A 13,599-nucleotide genomic window follows, 5' to 3' on the forward strand; every position below is an offset into this window, starting at 1 on the left:
GGAGGGAGATGCAAAAGGGAGGGGATATGGAGATATATGTATACGTATAGCTGATTCACTTTGTTATAAAGCAGAAACTAACACACCATTGTAAAGCAATTATACTCCAATAAAGATGTTAAAAAATAAAATAAAATTTAAACCAGTTTAAAAAAAAAAAAAAAAAGCTTCTTACAGATAGATGATATCCAAGGTAACTCAACCATTTCAAGGACATGAGTTTGGCCACTAGATGACAATAGAGTCCTTTTCTTTCAGACTTGCCCAGGTTTCCAGTTTAAGGATTACCACCAGTGGCATCTTAACCAAAGGCTTTATAATATTCTAATACTATCTGGAGATGACACATTTTGTTAGAAGATTCAACATTGTACAGATCACATTGTCTTATAATTACCTGTTTTAGTGTCTGTCTCCCCTACTACACTGTGATGTACTTAATGAACCTAGTTATCTTTTATTTATTCTTACATTCATGATATCCAATACTACAGCCAATAATTTATAGTTGACTGTAAGTACATGCTTAATATACACATTGCATACATATTTTATATATATATATATATATATATATATATATAATGTACTCTCTCTATATATATCCATTATACCTTTAAAACAACTTTCAAACAAAATAAGGATTAATAAATTGCCAAATGTTTTATGTACACTCTATACCACTTAATGCTTTGTTTTTCAACAGAATTGAGATTTATCTCTAAATTTGTTCTTTGCAGGCTGGTTTGGAATTCTTTATTGGTCAGTTGCACCAGAAAACAGTACTTAGTAATTGTCTAGTCTTAATGTTGAAGGGTATTCTATCTGACTCGTGCAATCTTCTTGATCAGCTTTTAACCAATAGTGACAATATAATCTAGGTTTAGACCAATTAAATGTAAATAGAAGTACACTGTGAGCTTCATATAGAGCTTTTGCTTTTCTTATATAGATGTCATCTTGTTCCTTTCTTTCATCTTTCCATTGAAATGAGTGCAATAAGACTCCTTTATAATGAGGTGCTACATTAGTCATCTTCTGATCATAGGAGACACAAGTGAAAGCCAAGGACAACAGCCAAGATTATAGTTCCACCTTTATTGAGCTCCTGAAGAAATGACAGCAATTGCCTACATCTGGAGTGTTTGTATATGAGATAAATAAGCCCTATATGTTTGTGCCACTGTATCTGGGCTTTCTGTTACTTAAAAGCTTGATTCATTCCAAATGGATAAAAAGTCTGTAAGTACTTTGGAAGTAAAAGCTATTCTTCTTTGTTAACCAGTTTTTAAATTCCATGAACAGGTAACATGTTTATCTTTATATTAACTTTATCGTGACTAGTAGAGAGCCTCATACATATTAGGGAGCTGAAAAATATTTGCTTAGTAAATTTATGAATGAATAATTTCTGAAATTTCTAGGCGAAGCTTATTTTAAATTGAAGTATTTTTTTGAGATGGCCATCCTTACTCAGAAATAAATAAACAAACAAATAAATATTTCAGGAATCAATAAAAATATAAAACAAAAGGACAACCTATTGAATGGGAGAAAATATTTGCAAATGATATGACATGTAAGGGGTGAATATCCAACATACATAAACAGCTCATACAACTCAACATCAAAAAGACAAACAACCTGATTAAAAAAATGGGCAGAGACCTGAATAGTCATTTTTCTGAAAAGGACATGCAGATGGCCAACAGGCACATGAAAAGATGCTCAACATTAGTTAATCATTAGGTAGCTACAAATCAAAACCACAATGAGATATCACCTCACAGCATGAAAAAAAACACAAATAACAAATGTTGGCAAGGATGTGGAGAAACGGGACCCCTTGTACAATGTTGGCCAGAATGTAAATTTGTGCAGCCACTGTGGAAAACAGTATGGAGGTTTCTCAGAAAACTAAAAACAGAACTAACATATATGACCCAGCAATTCCACTCCTTGGTATATATCTGAAAAAAAGGAAAAACACTAATTTGAAAAGATACATGCACCCCAATGTTCACAGCAGCAACTATTTACAATTGCCAATATATGGAAGCCACCTAAGTGTCTATCAACACTTTATATGAATGGATAAAGAAGATGTGGTATATATATATATATGTACAATGGAATACTACTGAGCCATAAAAGAGAATGAAATTTTGCCATTTGCAGCAACATGAATGGATTTGGAGGGTATTAAGCTAAGTGAAATAAGTCATGTATCAATGTCTTTTGGAATTAGAGTTTTCTCTCTCCAATCCCAGGAATGGGATTGCAGGATCATGTGGTAACTCTATTTTTAGTTTTTTAAGGAACCTCCATACTGTTCTCCACTGTGGCTGCACTAAATTACATTCCCACCAAGAGAGCAGAAGGGTTCCTTTTTCTCCACACCCTCTCCAGCACTTATTATTTGTAGACTTTTTAATGATAGCCATTCTGACTGGTGTGAGGTGATACCTTATTGCAGTTTTGATTTGCATTTCTCTAATAATTAGCAAACTTGAGCATCTTTTCATGTGCTATTTGCCATCTACATGTCTGCTTTGGTGAGATGTCTTTTCAGAACTTTTGACCAGTTCTCAATTGGGTTGTTTTCTTATTCTTGAGTTTTAAGAGATCTTTATATGTTTTGGATACCAGTACTTTATCAGCTATGTGTTTGCAAATATTTTCTCCCACTCTGTGTCTTGTCTTTTTGTTCTCCTAAAAATAATTTAGTTTTCAAGAAAATAAATTTGAAGAACAATAATATAACAATTTTAAGCTGTAGTCATAATTTGTAGAGATTCTCCACAGCAATAAAACATTATGTAACTATAAGTATTTACATGACTAAGGAAATATAATAAATAATATAATATTAAATAATCCTCAACTATTTCTGGGCAAATTACCTCCCATTATTTGAAATAATTTCTGAAAAAAATGTGTGCTTATGGTAGTGTTAGGTATTGGTATTGTCGATTAATGGAGGTAAAATAAATAAGATGCTTCCAGGGTTTTTAGAATATAATGTTGCTGTAACTGACAAATGGTTTATAACTATGAGCTCTTCCTTGTTTCTAAGTATATACACCACAAGCAGAGGCTTGGAACTTTTTTAGTGTTACAGATGAGAGTGGGTTTCATGAACTATTTATTGATAAACAACCTATTTATTATGGAAAAATAAGGGATTCAATAATGCAAAAAGTTAATTCAATGTAATTTTTGCTCAGTGGCCCAATTATAGGTTGATTTTGATCAAGTAACTGAGAATACAGCTGTATTAGGCAGGATTCCCAGTTTCAAGCAAGCTACCTCTGGCCCATTTAAGCAAAACAAACAAACTTTTTAACATATTCATAGCACAATGTGAGAAAGATGGATAGTTATGGAACAGATTTGTACTATCTATTCTGTCAGATAGAGTTGTTGCTGAGGAACTGCTGCAAATTATGGACTATATCTCCCTTCACCTGTGAATCCATGTGGGTCTGGTAGCTGGATCTCATCTAGGATTGTGAGGATAAGTGATGTGTGTCACTTCATAGAATGGCTTTAAAATGGAATACTTCTTCATTCCCATTTGTTCTTGCTTTAACTGCAGATGCTGACAAAGCCTTAGGGGGAGATAGAACATAAAGATGAAAACAGCCCAAGCCATCCACCGTCGAAGTTCAGTGAGTTGATGAGAAATAAACTTCTATATTGTAAACCACTGAAGTTTTGAGTAGTTCATTCCAGAAGCTACAGTTACCTTAACTGATATATGCATAGAGTTGCTGGAATTCTAGATGATCAGGCTTGGAAAACTGGCAATGATAATGGAAAAGTAAAAGTGAAAACCACAGCCAAATCTTACCACTGAATCAGTTGGGTGAAGACACTTCTTTTTCCACAGCTGAACACTAGAAATTGTAACTTTGCCACTGGCACTGGACACTGGGTTCAGCTGCTGGCTCTGTGGCCCCTGGAACACCAGGATACTTGAAGTTGCTGCAATCTCTGCAGCAACTATTAGAATTTATTTTCTATCACATTTGATTTATTGTATAAATAACTTCTGACTCAAAGTCCCAGGTGAAATTGGATGAGCTTATGTCACATACAGGTGTCTAGTGTGCAATGTTGGGTGTTGGAAAAATGAGTATCTGCCCTTTTGGGCCTTATAGTGGGAGGTGATCACCTAAATTTCTATGCTGAAGAGTCATCTGATTATTAGGCTATTCAGATATACACTAAACTAGCAATTAAGACATTAATTCTGAGAAGTGTACTAGTTACCCATTACTGCACAACAGATTAATCCCAAATATGAAGGACTAAAACAATAAAATTTAGTATCTCACAGTTTCTATGAGTTAGGAATACATGACAACTTAGCTGAGTGTTTGTGTCTCACAGCCTCTTACGAGAGACCTGATAGGGGCTGCAGGAATCTGCTGGCTTGATAGGAGCTAGAGGATCTGTTCATAAGATGGCTCACTCACAGGGTTGTTGGTAGGGAGCATGGGTGGACCTCTTCATAGGATCACCAGGTGACCTCATGACACAGAAGCTAGCTTTCCCCAAACTACATAATCCAAGACAGAGCAAGAGAGGCAAATGCCACAATTTCCATTATGACTTAGCCTTATAATTCATACACCATCACCTCTGTCATATTTTATAGGTCACAGAGACAAACCATGAAGCAATATCAGAGAGGACTACACAATGATGTGAATGTTGGGAGATAAGGATCATGGGGAGCTATTTTTTGGACAGTGGCCACCACAGGAAGAGTGGAATTTTGTCACTATATACTTCAGATTTCACTACAGAATTTTAATTGTGGAATCAGTAAGGTACAAATAAGAAGAGGTTATTTTATTGATCTGGTTACTACCAACTGTTTCTCTGAGTTTAACTCTTTAATTGCTATATCTACCGATTTCTAGGGTTCCAGTCAATTTTGCAGGGAGGGGAAGAGCTCATCTCAGCTCTTAAAAATGACTGCCAAGACGGAAGAGAGAAGCCGAGTCCAGCCTCATTTCCGGTCCCGCCGCCTGCCAAGCCACTTCCGGTCCAGCGTCCAGAGCTGGGTGTGGCTCTGAGCGTCGCGTGTCGCCCCCGCTGGCTGGGTGTGGTGTTGGGCGCCGCCCCGACTCTCCAGTCTTGTGGTTCCCGGGCAAGGTGGCAGTAATGCTGACGCTGGCAAGCCCACTGAAGCGGGATGATGGTTGGTCTCAAAGGGTCGCTCCCGGGAGTCAGCCACAGCCTCTGAGTCCCTCAGTGGGTTTCGGCGAGAGATAGTCTACTTGTTAAAGAGATTGCAGAACTTGAAGCTAATTTACCTTGTACATGTAAAGTGCATTTTCCTCAACCAAACAAGCTTCATTGCTTTCAGCTAACTGTAACCCCAGGATTTTTTTTTTTTTTTTTTTGGTTTTGTGTTTTTTGATAGATGAGGGTTACGACGAGGGTGGAAAATTTCAGTTTGATACTGAAGTTCCTGATATGTACAACGTGGTGCCTCCCACAGTGAAATGCTTGACCAGGATCTGGCACCCCAACATCACAGAGACAGGCGAAGTATGTCTGAGTTTACTGAGAGAACGTTTGATTGACAGCACCGGCTGCGCTCCCACGAGGACACTGAAGGATATTGTTCGGGGATTCAACGCTTTGTTAAGTGATCTTTTGAATTTTGATTATCCACTGCATATTGAAGCTGCAGAACATCATTTGCCAGATAAGGAGGACTTCCAGAATAAAGTTAAAGAGTACATGAAACATTATGCCAGAGGATAAGACGAGAAGACTGCAGCGCCGTGGACTGTGCATTATAAGTTTGTCTCCAACTGAAACAAAAAGGGAGCCTCTTCCTCAGTCCTCGCACTCCCCTCGGTCCCATTGGGTCCTCAAGTCCTGTGACTATGTTGTCCTGAGGAAGAACCTCTTAATGACTGCCCATTGTAGATGGAGAGTTCTACATAAGTACAGCAAGAGAATGTGTTTGGAGTTCTCAAGAGTTGTCCCCTTACCTTAACATGCTTACTTTTTTGCAACTGTACTCTATAGGCTGATGGTGAGATTCTCGAGAAGTTGTAATGAACTCAGAATTGAGGCTAGAGCTTGCTTCTTTCCCTTCTCCCAAAGTCAGTTCCCTGCACAGGTCATGCTAATAATGTGCTCAGTGTAGCTCACAGATTGGCAATCAGGAACCCACTACCAACTGTGATTGGATGCAAATTCTCTTAGTTCCTTCCACAAATGTTAGCCTTGACTAGATGTCGTGAAGCTTCCTAAAATGCATAACCATTCACTGTAGATCACTTACTGAAATGCGTATTTTATTTAATGTAAGTATATTTTGGAACATTTGTAATTTGTATGATTTAGTGCTTTAATTATTTTTTTCTATTCTCAATTTAGTTTGTATTTTCATTATATAGAGCAGACAGAAGGATGTTGAGTCAAGCAACTATTGAAGAGAAATACAAAGAAAATATGAAAGAAAAAAATGACTGCCAAAAGCATTGCTAATAATTTCTATACCTTCATATTTCCAAGGCAGTATCAAGCAAATGGGCTGGTAAGAACTGGTAAGAATGAAGAGGTAAGATGAGAAGTTGATGCTATTCAGTTGTCTGGATGACAGTTAAAGCACATCATTTAGATGCCAATGCCTGTGGGAGAAAATATTACAGAAATATGCTGAGTATCCAAAAATAATGATGGACATTTAGGACCAGGATGGAACGCATGTATATTGGGAAAATACCAGCAGAGGAAAGAATGCATGGTTGGAGCAGGTAACAAGGAAAAGTGCAGAAGGATATAAGGCATAAAGTGGAATGGGGGAACAGATCATTTAGGGTTTTATAGGCAATTATAAAGACACTGGATTTTACTTTGATATAAGAATATTTTGGAGGGATTTAAGTAAATCAAAAACATTTAAAAATAGTTTAAGGAATAAGTGAATGCAGAGAAATAGAATAAGATAATGCAATGATAGAAGCAAGAAATAATGGTTGGTTGAACTCTAATAATATCTCGGAGTTGGTGAGGATGGATCAGATACTGGATATATTTTGATGGTGCATATGATGTGAGGTATGAGAGAAACAGATAAGCCACAGATGATATCAGGAGGTTTGCCTTGAGCTCCTAAAGTAAGGGAAAGTTCTTTTAAAGAAAAACCTTCTTTTATTAATGGTGGGGAATATCAAGAGGTTGGTTTTGAACCTGTTACATTTTTTTAAGGCAAGCTAAACATCCGGGGAAATTTTGATTAGGCAGTTTGATATACTAAACCTGGACATTCTGAAGTGTAGAGGAAGAGGATGGAGAATCAGAAAGGAGACTGGGAAAGAGACAGGGTGGTGTCTCAGAAGCCAGTTGTAGAAAGTGAGTCAAGAGAATGGAACCATTAAATTGTACTAAAGGGTTGAATATGGTGAAAACTGAGTTTAGTCACATTGTGGCCACTAACGACCTTGACAAGCTTTGTTTTAGATGAATAGAGACTGCCGTCCTACTGGAGTGAGATCAAAGAGAATGGGAAGAAATGAATAAAAAGTAGCAAGGAGATATACTGCAAAGGAGAGTAAACAAAGGAATGATGTCTGTAGAGGGATGGGTGGGAATGGGGGGAAAGAGAGGGAGAGGGAGAGAGAGAGATTTATTTTTCCCAAGAGGGAGAACCCAAAGCCAAGTAGAAGTGTCTGGTACCTAATCAGTTTGTGGAATTGAGACTCTTTATTTATACTTTTTTAATCCTTCCTTGGTTTTCATAAAGGGATAGTTTACATATAACTGAATTTTCATTCTAAGCAGCTGAGACAAAATAGAAGTAAGAAGATTGATTTTGTTGAAAAATCATAAGAAATCTGCAGCTATACTCTCTTAGAAAACTCAGAAATGCATGGTATATAGTTAAAATCTTAAGTTTAAATACAAGTCTTAAAGGTCTCAAAGTTTTATTCATATATTTGTCCACCAAAAATGTTCTTTTTGGGACAACAGATTTAGTTTCAGGGTGAAACAAATTCCGCTGGCTGCTGGCACAGAGTTTCTCAATCTGTGAGCCACTGGACCCAGTGTTTTGGTAAGGAGTTCACAGAATCTAGTATAAGCATTCCATTGTCTGCAGACCAACAAATAAAGGCATTGTACCTTTAATATGTGACATAAGTAAAGATATCATCCAAATCAAAAGATTGGGAACCACAATTTAGGGCTATAAAATATACATATCTATCTCATTCTTGAGTCTATAAATTCATCCAACTATGCTCTGAGTTTCTAATTTTGTGCAAAGCAATGTACACAAATAAAAAATGTATTAACCCTAAACAATTGTAATTTGCATGTTGTGCCTTAAAATAGGCTTTCAAAGTTATTTGAATAGAGTTTTACTGGGATCTGATAGTATCTTCTTTCTGCAAGAGACAAATTAGTTTAGAGCCTGTATCTTGGCTTATATAGTAATTACTTTTTAATCAGTTAGAAGTTGACGATTTACTACACTTTCTTACTTACATTATCTGGTTTTGGAATCAGTAATAGCAACAAGATACCTTGATCAGGAAAATCCTGGTATTTACAGTTGAGGTAATAGCAAAATAAGATAGTCCTGATCTGATAAAAATACATGCAAAGCAGCATTTTTGTCTTACACAGTAGAAAAATAAGAAACAGGTTAGTTCCCTTCTCTTTGTTCCCATAGCTTTAGAACTGTTTACCTACACACAATATAAAGCAGATTAGTTTCTGATTACATAGAAGGTGATTCATGCTATTTGGGGGATTACATTATATTTTTAGGATTATATCATATTACAATATGTTTTTATTGTGAACATTTGTACAGGAACATTATGGAATAATGAATGACTATATCCTAAAAAATTACAATACACATTGACTTAATTCCTTGAAAATACTTTATAATAAGTATTTCTTATGATTTATATGTCATTGAACTCCTAACTCTGTCTGTCTTTCTCTCTGCTTTTTAGGTTTTAACATCCAGGGAATCTGTCTGGCATTTTACACTTTATACACAATTCTTCCTTCTCAGATGCTGTCCTCTCTGGGCATCTGTGACAATACAGCTTTTGGATCTCTTACCTTTCTGAGTCACCTTTCTCAGTTTCTTATTTATTTATCTGCTTGTTTGATTTTTAAAATTTTTATGCTCTTTGTTCATTGTTTGTTTTTTTGTTTATACTCTTTCTTATCCTGATCTTTAGATATTTTTTACTCTAAAGGCTTTTGCAGTCAGGTGACATCTTTAATTTTTTTTTTTTTTTTAAACTCACCAGTACAGTATTCCTTAACTCTGACTTTGCATTACAATCACCTGGGGAGATTTTACAGAACAGGATTGCCTGCCCCCCACCACAGAGATGTTGCTTCAGAATTTCTCAGGTAGATCCTGGGTGTTTTTATTTTTTTAAAAGCTCCGTAGGTAATTTTAAAGTATAGCCAGATTTGAGAACCAGTGCTATTTACATTCTCCCGGAGTGATCTCATCCACTCATAAAGCTTCAACTACCTGTTCTACACAGAAGATTTATAAATATATATCAGCAGCTCTAGCTTCTCTCCTGAGCCACAGGCGTGTTATAGATAATTGCTCAGTTTGCATTCCTTCTTTTCTTCACTCCCTGAATGTTTTTGAGTGCTACCAAGTGCTAGGTGCTCAGCTAGACAGAGGGATTCAGAAATGAGCTAGATATTGTTACTGCCCTCAGGGAATTTAAGTAATATATGAAATAAAGACAAATAAATAGACAACTAAGTACTGTGTTGTCATAGCCACTACAGAGGAAAGACGAGAACATAGGATATACACCTAACCCAGATTGGGCAGACTTGTAGAACTCGGGGGACTTTTGTCTCAGGTATGTACAGAAGATAAAGTATGTCTCGAAATATGGAAATATATCTTCTAGGTGTAAAAGATGGTGATATGGGGAGAGAGAGGATTATTCACAGAAATAGGGACAAAGAAAACTGGGATATATCTGGGGAAGTACACATACAGCTTTCTGTGGCAGAACTGTCTCCTCTTCATGATTTCCCATTAAAATAGTTCTGCTAATTTTATAACTAAACTTCATAGAACAATTATATCTATCAGTTAAAGGGTCTTAGTGAAAACTCATATAAGAAAAATGTATATTTATGAACTCAAAAGCAAAATAATATGTGGGAAGTTGCCAGTTATATTCTAAAACATAATTGGTAGAATGTTAGGTATCTATTCATGTGTAGATATTTTAAAAACCACATTGAATATAAACGGGGAACACACATCTTCACTGCTACTAGTCCTGAGAAAGGCAATCACACTCCCATATGTAGTCTGTGATATTCTCTGTCACTGTGTACTGTCATTGTCTTGAATATTTCAACTGTTTCTTTCATATTTAGCTTTTGTTTTTGCCTAGAGTTATATAATAAGTCACAGAAGTTTTTAAAAAGTTGAAATAAAATTCAAACAGAAGGTAGCAAGGAGCATGACAAAAGGGATTAAGACAGAAACACTACAGCACCCTACAAAGAAAATCAGTAACAGGAATATGAACATAACTGCATTTTGCAATTCTCTCATGCTAGAGCATCAACCATGTGCCCTGATGATTTACCAACCTTTTTTGTGATAGAGTTCTTTCAGGTGCACCAAAATGATGGAGACTATCAGATCCTCTGAATCTGATAATTGGTCTAAAATAATCCCTTCATCACTCAACTATTCAGCATCATAAACTTTCTTTTACAAAATTTTGGGGTTATAATTCATGTATCATGTAATTAACCCACTTATGGTATACAATTCAATCATTTTTATTATATTCACAAAGTTGTGCAACCATTAGTCACCATAATTTTAGAACATTTTCACTACCTCAAAAAGAAAACCTGCACTACTTAGCCCCCAGCTCCTAAGCCCTCATCTCCCCAGCCCTAGGCAATAACAGATTTACTTTTTGTCTCTGTAGGTTTGCATGTGTGTGTGTGTGTGTGTGTGTATTTCATATAAATGGAATCATACACTCTGTGGTTCTTTATGACTGGCTTCTTTCACTTTAGCTTGTTTTTAAGGTTCACCCATGTTGTAGCATACACCTGTATTCATTCCTTTTTTTACATCAAAAATTTGGTTTATTTTTAGTGGTCTCATAACTATCTTAGTAAAGTTGATTTCCTTTGGAATCCAATGAATTTAGCTATTTTATTGTGGTAAAATACAATAAGATGTACCATTTAACCCATTTTAAAGTGTACAATTCAGTGGCCCAAGTATATTCACAATGTTGTGCAACCATCACGACTATCTTGTACCAGAACTTTTATTCACCCCAAATGAAAACCCATTAAGTAGCCACTCCCATCTCCTTCCCTACAGTCTCTGGCAATCACCCATCTGCTTCTCTCTCTATGTATTTGGCTATTCTGGATATTTCATATAAATGGAATCATTATAATATGTGACCTTTTGTCTCTGACATCCTTCATTAATTTAATTTAATGTTTAATGATGTTATTCTGAGCAGGGACCTGTGACACCATAGTGAACTGTAACTTGTAAATGGACAAAAGAAGATTTACAGCAAACTTCTCATTGCACAAACTGGCTTTTAGCAAGAGAAAAAAATGCTTATTGAGTTTGTGTTATGTGCTAGTAGCGAGGTCTAAGTACTTTGCAAGTATTTTTCCATCTTTATTGAGCTATAATTGACAAATAAAAATTGTATATATTTAAGGTGTAAGACTTGATGTTTTGATATACATATACCTTGTGAAATAATCCCCACAATCAAGCTAATTAACATTTCCATTACCTCACATAGTGACCATTCCTTTCTGTGTGTATGTGATCTACAAATTTAGCAAATTTCAAGTATACAATTACAGTATTGTTAGCCATATTCATACTGCTCTACATTAGATCTCCAGAATTTATTCATCTTGCATAATGGAAACTTTGTATCCTTTGATCATCTCTCCCCATTTCCCCTTATCCCCAGGCCCTGGCAACCACCATTCTACTATATGCTTCTATGAATTTGACTATTTTAGATTCCTCTTATAACAGAGATCATACAATATTTGTCTTTTTGTGTCTGGTTTATTTCACTTAGCATAATGTCTTCTAGTTTCATCCATGTTGTCACAAAGTTCAGGATTTCCTTTATTTTTAAAGCTGAATATTATTCCATGTCTGTATAATATCTCATGTATGGATATACAATGTTTATTCATTCATCAGTTGATGGACATTGGTGTTGTTTCCACCTTTTGGCTATTAGGAGTAATATTGTTATAAACCTATGTACCTGTGGTCAACTGATTTTCAATGAGGGTGCCAAGACCATTCAATGGGAAAAGAATAGTCTTTCCAACAAATAGTCATGAGGCAACTGGATATCCATATTCAAAACAATGAATTTGGACCTGTACTTCACACAATATATAAAAGTTAACTCAAAATGAATCAAAGACCTAAATATAAGAGCTGAAACTAGAAAACTCTTGGGAGGAAAAATAGGTGTAAGTCTTATGACTTTGGATTAGACAAGGACTTCTTAATTATGACATCCAAAGCACAAGCAACAAAAGAAAACACAGATAAGTTGAACTTCACTGAAATTAAAAACTTTTGGCTCAAAGGGAACCATCAAAAAAGTGAAAAGGTAACCCTCAGAAGGGGAGGCAATATTTACAAATCATATAATTGATAATGGGATATTACCAATTATAAATAAACAATTCTTATAACTCAAGACAAAAGACAAAAACCCAATTTAAAAATGAGCAAAAGACTTAAATAGACATTTTTTCCAAGGAAGATACACACATAATTAACAAGTACTTGAAAAGATACTCAACATCATTAGTCATCAGGGAAGAGTTTTAAAACCACAATGAAATACCACTTTATACCCATTAGGAAGCTGATTTTTTTAAAAAGGAAAAGGAAATTAACAAGTTTTAACAAAGATGTGGAGAAATTGGAATCGTAAATCCACTGCTGGTAGGAATGTAAAGTGGTATAGCCCCTGTGGAAAACATTTGATATTTCCTCAAAAAGTTGATAAAGTTACCATACAGTCCAGCATTACCACTTGTTGGAATTGCTACCAAGTACACAAAGAAAATTGAAGACATATGTCCATACAAAACCCAGTACCATAAACTTTCACAGCCAGTGACAAACTGTGTCTGCTTCAAGTCTCCCTCCTCAACGTTTTTCATGCTTCAATTTTCTTTCTCACTTGGGAGTAAAAGTTCTTTTTGTGGAATCACTTAGCTTTTTTATTGAATATATTTAATGTATTTTGGTCTAACAAAAATTCATTTATTTGTGTTTTGGTTTTGCCTTGCTGTACTGTAAATGATAACATTTATGGCCTGACATACAAACAATATGTGTTATTGCATAAAAGTCAACATCTTGTTAACAAATATATTGAGTTTTAGCAATAAAATGGAGATATTTTAAGCATTGTGCATCCTAACACTATCAACTGTTATATGTTTTATTACACTTTTCAGAAATTGGTTAGGGATTTTAGCTTGATAACCAAATGTTGATTAATTTTTTCATTG

The 13,599-nt window shown here is 35.5% G+C and overlaps 1 pseudogene across 1 annotated transcript; it reads left to right on the top strand.

The window, feature by feature from the left end:
• Window positions 1-5,175: 5,175 nt before the first annotated feature.
• Window positions 5,176-6,484, top strand: LOC113624611 (NEDD8-conjugating enzyme UBE2F-like; annotated as a pseudogene). Its single transcript, XR_003434403.1, has 2 exons — window positions 5,176-5,394; window positions 5,436-6,484. The product of XR_003434403.1 is annotated as an NEDD8-conjugating enzyme UBE2F-like (transcript).
• The last annotated feature ends 7,115 nt before the right edge of the window (window positions 6,485-13,599 follow it).

This window comes from Aethalodelphis obliquidens, unplaced genomic scaffold, assembly GCF_003676395.1.
Source record: "Aethalodelphis obliquidens isolate GAN/ISIS:26980383/991018 unplaced genomic scaffold, ASM367639v1 scaffold13, whole genome shotgun sequence".
NCBI classification, from domain to species: Eukaryota; Metazoa; Chordata; class Mammalia; order Artiodactyla; family Delphinidae; genus Aethalodelphis; species Aethalodelphis obliquidens.